The sequence below is a fragment of the Mustelus asterias genome, chromosome 4, assembly GCF_964213995.1.
Source record: "Mustelus asterias chromosome 4, sMusAst1.hap1.1, whole genome shotgun sequence".
Classification (NCBI taxonomy): domain Eukaryota; kingdom Metazoa; phylum Chordata; class Chondrichthyes; order Carcharhiniformes; family Triakidae; genus Mustelus; species Mustelus asterias.
In genome coordinates, this window is record NC_135804.1 from 112887747 (window position 1) to 112896147 (window position 8401).

Sequence of the window (8401 nt, forward strand, 5' to 3'; positions counted from 1 at the left end):
GGATTTTGCGAGTAGTCGCATGCGGCTGACAGCGTCCAAGATGGCGGCCCGCATGCGGCTGATGGCGTCCAAGATGGCGGCCTGCATGGCCCACACGCGGCTACCGGCGCCCAAGATGGCAGCCCCTGCGGGTCGCACGCGGCGCTACTGGGCTTGGAGGTCAATTTCGCTCTGCATACCTTCGTGTAATGGCCCTTCTTTCCACACCCGGAGCAGATCACATCCTTCGCTGTGCAGCATTGTCGGGGGTGCTTCCCCAGGCCACAGAAGTAGCACTTCAGGCCTCCGGAGACTGCCGCAGTGGCCCTCCCGAGTACAGAGGTGGCGGCAGCTGCGGTGTCCACGATGCGCCCCCGTGCTCGGGGGTGTAGGCCTCGAGATTATGGAAGGCCACCTCTAACGAGTCGGCAAGCGCCACAGTCTTTTGTAGGTCCAGCCCACCCTGTTCTAGCAGTCGTTGTTGGATATAGTTTGACCTGAAACCCATGACATAGGCATCTCTGATTAAGTCCTCAGTGTTTTGGGCGGCTGTTACGGTCTTGCAGTTGCAGGCCCTGCCAAATGCTCGCAACGCACGCAGGAATTCATCACCCGATTCTCCTGGCTGTTGTCTGCGAGTAGCCAGAAGATGTCTGGCGTAGATTTCATTAGACTGTTTGTTGTCCTGGCCTTGTATCGCATCCTTGTAAGTTTCAGCGTCTCTAATCATCGAGAATACTTGATCGCTTACCCGGGCGTGGAGCACATGTAGTTTATCGGTTTCAGTCTGGACGACGGGGGAGGAGGTGAGGAAAGTTTCGAAACAGCGCAGCCAGTGATCAAAGCTGTTAGAGGCTCCTACAGCTTGAGGGTCCAATTCGAGTTTGTCGGGTTTCAGTATCTGCTCCATCCCAAAACATTTGCTAATAAAATTGATGCACCATCAATCAAGCAAGGACTAGTTTGTATGCAAGAACAAATAGGCTTTTATTAGCAAAAGACTTGGAGCACACCCATGCCAATGAACTGGTCCTGACTGAGGCAGGGGGGTGGGGAGCAGTCGCCTTTATACCTGGACCGGGGAAGAGGGGGGAGGAGTCCCGGGCAGGGCCGGCAGGGACGTGTCCAGGCATGTCACACACACAGGCAATAAGCTAACAGTGGTTTACCACAAGGAGTCGATAATGCACCCCAATCCCTGCGGTGCCCAGTGTCCTCGGACACCGCATGCTCCCTCTCCAGGGACACCTGGCCGTGAATATAGCCACAGTGGAGGGGCAGACAGTCAGATTGGATGACCCCCTCTGTCGCCCGCTGTCTGGATCTGTAGAAGGGCCCTTAATCAGGGAGTTCATATTCTAACAGGCCAACCTCAATTGCCTGATTAAAGTCGTTACACATATTCAGTGAGCAAGTTGCAGAATTCAATTTGCGCAATAGGTATTGTGGGTCAGTAGGATTTGGGAGGAGAGATTTGAAATAGAGGAGGAGGATGAGCTGAAACCAAAACTGAATGTTACATGAAAATGAAGATTGGGGCCTAGCAAGGCACTGTTCAATAGAACGGTTTGCACAATTGTTACTACCAGTGATGAACTGCCCCCACCACCACCACCATCCCGCCCATTCACTCTCCTCAGCTGGTCACAATAACGATTTAAGTTTCTATTTCACAAGGATATGCCTTTTCCAAATCAGAATGCATTTAACTATTTTTCTTGAGTCAAATGAGGAGCAAATTTATTAACCACTAAACTTGAGAAAAATAATAAAAACAAGACGTCAATCATTTGGCCCTCATGCAATCATTCAGGCCCACGCACAGGTATTAGAAATAAAGGGTGTTAAAGTCCAATAAAAAAGGTAAAAGAATATATGGTTAAATGGTCTTTGATTGTCTTGCAGTGTGGATTTTAAGTATTGTGGCCAATTTAGGTTATTTCTTTTGGATGCATTCTGATTTAGAAGATGTTGCAATCATTACAAGATCTCATTTTCTGGCAAGGTTTTGGTAGAGTTGGCTTCTCAACTCGGGTGACACAAAATAGAGAGGGAGAGCCAGAGCCACTTTCAGCTCATTTCCTTTGCTAAAGGCCATCTTGACACTGCCTATGTCACTTACAATCTCTTTAAAGTGACTGGGCAGCTTTGCCTCAAAATAATTCACCTACTGTGTATTTTCAAGAGGTTTTGGGTGTGTCTGCCTGTAGCAACCATTGTTTCAATATCCAGTACCTTACATTTTAATGTCGCTTCCTTAGACAGTTACAAGTTTTGACAGGTTTCTGGATTATAGGGAATATCTCTCTCTTCGCATTTCCCTGAGGGTAATTTGTTTGTTTCTCACCTTTACCTTGGAATGTGGACTTGCATTTTTAAACAATTTGCTCTGTTTCAGTTCAACTTACAAATTTCCAGTCAGTTGAAAGTCGAAAATCAGATATTCAAAAAAATAAAAGGACATAGCCTCATGGACTGCTAAATCTCAATCAGGAAGGTTTGGTGACCAAAATAAGCACATTCACGCAGCAAACGTTTAGGATCTAGAGTGCATTGACCATAAGACATAGGAGCAGAATTAGGCCATTCAGCCCATCGAGTCTGTTCCACCACTCAATCATGGTTGCCTAAGAGTGTAATGGAAGTAGATTCAATCGAGGTATTCAAGAAGGAATTAAATTAACTGAAGAAGATAGATGTGCAGGGCCATAAGAAAGAGGTTGGAGGAGTGACATTAGGTGAATTGCAACTAAGCAGAGTCTGCACAGGCACAATGGGAGGGAAATCACAGGAACAGTTGGATGCATCAAAGGGAAACGTGGGGAAATTATCAGAGAATGAGTGCTTGCAAGATGCACTGAATACATACAAGGCTTATTCGAACATAACAGACAAGAAAAGTTAACAATTAAAATAGACATGGATGGTCCAAAGGTCATGAAGGATAAACTCCTTTAAGGAAGAAAATCTACCATCTTTACCTAATCAGGCCTATATGTGACTCCAGATCCACAGCAATGTGGTTGACCTTTATCTGCCCTCTGAAATGTCCAGCAAGTCACTCAGTTCAACGCCCATATCCCACGAGAGAGTAAAGTTTTAAAAAGGATGAAAAATAACAAAGCCAAAGACCTCAATGAAATAGTCACGAAAAAATAGAAGCCTTTGGCATAGAAAAATTAACTCTCATCGTTAACAAAGTTGAAGACATGGGAGAAATTTCAGAAGTCTAAATTGATCCTTTTTATTGCGTTCACTAAAAAGCCCAGAGCAATAGGTGAACTCTCTCGCACCATCAGTCTGATGAGTCACATTACTAAGATCCTTCTTCATGTACTAATGAATAGGACCAGGAGAAAGATAAAGGAAGAACTTAGAGCTCCTCAATGTGGATAGAGGAACAAGAAATGCTACCTTTATGCCATGCATGCTGTTAGAAAGAGTCATAAAGCTGAAAAAAGATGCATTGTGTTTAATTGAATATAATGTATTTGATAAGGTGAAACCTGAAGAAATGATAACAATGTTAGTGTCTCTTGACCTTGATGGCAAAGTATTTAGAGTGATAAGAAACCTTCATTGGGAACAAAGTGCAGCTATATATGTTGAGAAAGATCGGAGTGCTTTTGTGAACTTCAAAAGAGGGGTCTCAAGGAGTTCTATATTCTCACAAGATCTATTCAGTTTCAAAATGAAAATACTCAGAGTTGAAGACCTTCCTGGATTATTAGTTAGAGATTACAGGCGGAATTTTCTAGCTGTTCACACTGTCGGGATTTTCTGGTCCCGTTGCAGTGAATGGAGATTTGGCTGAGCGCCAAGTTCTCCGTCCTCACTTGCCGCGGCAGCGGGGCGTGAACAGCCGCAAAACTCCAGCCTGCGACTTTAATAATATTTGCTAATGACATCCTTCTTACTGCTGACTCCAAAGAGAAACTGCAAAAGACTTTAGGTAGAATAAAGAGTGAAAGTGAGAAGGACTGAGCATTAATTATAAGAAATTTCCTTCCTCTGTGCACGATCCATTTGTCCCTTTAAGACTACCATGCAGCTAGTCATGTGCGCATCATAAAGTGACTGCTTTCTGTGCATGGCACGTTCTGGACTGCAACTTGACAACACCCACACGATTTAGAGAATGTTGGAGAGTGTAGAAACGTGGTCTTCATTTTGACAGGAATTTTTGGGCCATTATTCCAGATAAGGCACATGCATAAAAGTCATTTTTAAACGTTACTAAAAATTAATCAAAGTTTGTGCAGGCACATTTTTCTGAATTTGCTCAGACATTTTCTCTAGCTCGTAAATGTTACAATCAGCCGTCTTTCACATGTAGCAGCCTACCTATAAGAATCAGTTGAACCAAGCACAAAATGAGGGCAATTATTTGAATATATTCAATCAATTATAAAATCATTTAACAGCAGACAAGTAGAAACAAGTTACAGATTTCCACTGAAAGGTGAGATATCTCAGCTGAAAGATCGTGGCTTGGCTGGGAGCAGAAATGATGAGGTAACTGACTACTTTTGAAAAGATTGCACACCGATTTCAACAGCTTTAATGATCAAATTGTCAGGTCTTTCAACTCAAACTTCAAAAGCATCTGTTGACTTCATGGGAAATGATCCAAAGGTGAAACTAAACCAGCTTTCCAAGCTGAATTCCCTCTCCATAGAACCATAGAAAATTACAGCTCAGAAACAGGCCTTTTGGCCCTTCTGGTCTGTGCCAAACCATTTTATGCCTAGTCCCACTGACCTGCACTTGGACCATATCCCTCCACACCCCTCTCATCCATGAACCCGTCCACGTTTTTCTTAAATGTTAAAAGTTACCACTTTATCCAGCAGCTCATTCCACACTCCCACCACTCTCTGCGTGAAGAAGCCCCCCCTAATATTCCCTTTAAACTTTTCTCCTTTCACCCTTAACCCATGCCCTCTGGTTTTTTTCTCCCCTAGCCTCAGCGGAAAAAGCCTGCTTGCATTCACTCTATCTATACCCATCAAAATCTTATACACCTCTATCAAATCTCCCCTCAATCTTCTACGCTCCAGGGAATAAAGTCCCAACCTATTCAATCTCTCTCTGTAACTCAGCTTCTCAAGTCCCGGCAACATCCTTGTGAACCTTCTCTGCACTCTTTCAATCTTATTTACATCCTTCCTGTAACTAGGTGACCAAATCTGTACACAATACTCCAAATTCGGCCTCACCAATGCCTTACATAACCTTGTAAGAAGTTTAACAACACCAGGTTAAAGTCCAACAGGTTTATTTGGTAGCAAAAGCCACACAAGCTTTCGAGGCTCTGAGCCCCTTCTTCAGGTGAGTGGGAATTCTGTTCACAAACAGAACTTATAAAGACACAGACTCAATTTACATGAATAATGGTTGGAATGCGAATACTTACAACTAATCCAGTCTTTAAGAAACAAAACAATGGGAGTGGAGAGAGCATCAAGACAGGCTAAAAAGATGTGTATTGTCTCCAGACAAGACAAGTCTACCAAATAAACCTGTTGGACTTTAACCTGGTGTTGTTAAACTTCTTACTGTGTTTACCCCAGTCCAACGCCGGCATCTCCACATCATTACATAACCTTACCATAACACTCCAACTTTTATACTCGATACTCCGATTTATAAAGGCCAATGTACCAAAGGCACTCTTTACGACCCTATCCACCTGTGACGTCACTTTTAGGGAATTCTGTACCTGTATTCCCAGATCCCTCTGTTCAACTGCACTCTTCAGAGTCCTACCATTTACCCTGTACGTTCTTCTTTGGTTTGTCCTTCCAAAGTGCAATATCTCACACTTGTCTGCGTTAAATTCCATTTGCCATTTTTCAGCCCATTTTTCTAGTTGGTCCAAATCCCTCTGCAAGCTTTGAAAACCTTCCTCACTGTCCACTACACCTCCAATCTTTGTATCATCAGCAAACTTGCTGATCCAATTTACCACATTATCATCCAGATCATTGATATAGATAACAAACAACAATGGACCCAACACCGATCCCTGCGGCACACCACTAGTCACAGGCCGCCACTCATAGAAGCAATCCTCCACAACCACTCTCTGGCTTCTTCCATTGAGCCAGTGTCTTATCCAATTTACTACCTCCCCATGTATACCTAGCGACTGAACCTTCCTAACTAACCTCCCATGAGGGACCTTGTCAAAGGCCTTGCTGAAATCCAGGTAGACAACATCCACCGCCTTCCCTTCATCCACTTTCCTGGTAACCTCCTCGAAAAACTCTAATAGATTGGTCAAACATGACCTAACACGCACAAAGCCATGTTGACTCTCCCTAATAAGTCCCTGTCTATCCAAATATTTGTAGATCCTATCCCTTATCACACCTTCCAATAACTTGCCCACCACCGACGTCAAACTTACTGGCCGATAATTTCCCGGATTTCTTTTGGCACCTTTTTTAAACAACGGAACAACATGAGCCACCCTCCAATCATCCGGCACCTCCCCCGTGAATACTGACATTTTAAATATGTCTGCCAGGGCCCCTGCAAGTTCAACACTAGCTTCCCTCAAGGTCCGTGGGAATACCCTGTCCGGTCCTGGGGATTTATCCACTCTGATTTGCCTCAAGACAGCTTTGCCTCAAGACTCTCAAAGCCACTCTACTTCTCTCTCCTCCTTTCAGACTCTCCATAAAACCTATTTTTGATCAAGGTTTTGTTCAGCTGTCCTTGTCTTTCCTTACGAAAGCAAAATACTGCTGATGCTAGAAATCTGAAATAAAAACCGAAAGGTCTGGCAGCATCCGTGAAGAGAGAAAAACAAAATTTACGTTTTGACTCCATCTTGCCACCCGGTCGCGCTACAGTCCCAATGCATTGAAGACCGAGATTTTGGTGACAAGCCAAATCTCCGTTCATTGCAGCAGGATGGGAAAGTCCCGCCATCGTGAAGAGTCAGAAAATTCCAGCCTATATGTGGATTCAAAAAGTTAGCTTTGTTTCTCTCTCCACAGATGCCACCAGATAGAGTTTATCCAACATTTTCTGGTTTTATACTAGTATTCCCTTATGTGACTTGGTGTCAGAGTCTGAGGCTCTATGGGTCATTTTACAAAGTCAAAGATCCATTGTAACTAAACTGTTGTTATGCGACTCAACTGCAAAGGTAACTGGGAAATGTCAAATGCTTCCCAAATTGAAAAAGATACAATTATTTGCAGCATCCAAATTTAGAATCATCGAAACTCTACAGTACAGAAGGAGGTCATTCGGCCCATTGAGTCTGCACCGACAACAATCCCACCTAGGCCCTATCCCGTAACCCCACATATTTACCCTGCTCATCCCTCTGCCTACACATCCTGGGACACTGAGGGGCAATTTAGCATGGCCAATGCACGTAACCTGCACATCTTTGGACTTTGGGAGGAAACCAGAGCACCTGGAGGAAACCCATGCAGACATGGGGAGAATGTGCAAACTCCACACAGACAGTGACCCAAGCCAGGAATCGAATCCAGGTCCCTGGAGCTGTGAGGCAGCAGTGCTAACCACTATGCCACCGTGCCACCCAGAAATATTTAAAAATATAGAACATTAACTATTACTGGGGATATGAAGGGTATGACTTGCAGCCAATGGTTAAAAGTATTGCAAACCACCAGTCAACAGAGCTGGTTTCTGTACATTGCTTAGAGCAGATCCAAGGTTTTGAGTTTTAAAAATACTGCCCTGTTCAAGAGCTTCATCAGGCTTTCATCCACTAAGGATATTGGGTGCATCTCTCTGGCAATGGCTTTATTGAGCTGTGTCAGGTCAATGCAGATACAGATGGACCCACTCGGATTTGGGACTGGGACCATCCTGGAACACCATCCTGGCTGTATGACCGGAGAGATGATTCCTATGTTTGTCATCTCGTCCTGCTGCAGCTCCACTTGCTTCCTGAATGGGTGGGGAATGTTCAGTGGTGTGAATTGGCAAATGGATTTAGCATCCTCCCTCAGTGTGATCTGTATGCATTCTTCAATTGGACCAATTTTGCAAAGAGATTCAAGAATTTCTTGTTATACTCACAATTTCAATTTCTGTAGAAGGCTAAGGTCGATGCAGTGAACAGTCCTGGTTCTGGAACAGAGACAGGATCTCTCATATTCTTTTGTCTTTCTACCCGAGTGTCACCTGCAGGCCACTTTCATAGAGTCATAGAGGTTTACAGCATTGAAACAGGCCCTCCGGCCCAACTTGTCCATGCCGCCCTTTTTTTTAATCCCCTAAACTAATCCCAATTGCCTGCATTTGGCCCATATCCCTCTATACTCATCTTACCCATGTAACTATCTAAATGCTTTTTAAATGCTTTCACTGGGATTTTGATGCCTCCTCCTCCATACCAGTGCATTGTGGGTGGCAACAGCCATTGGGTCAC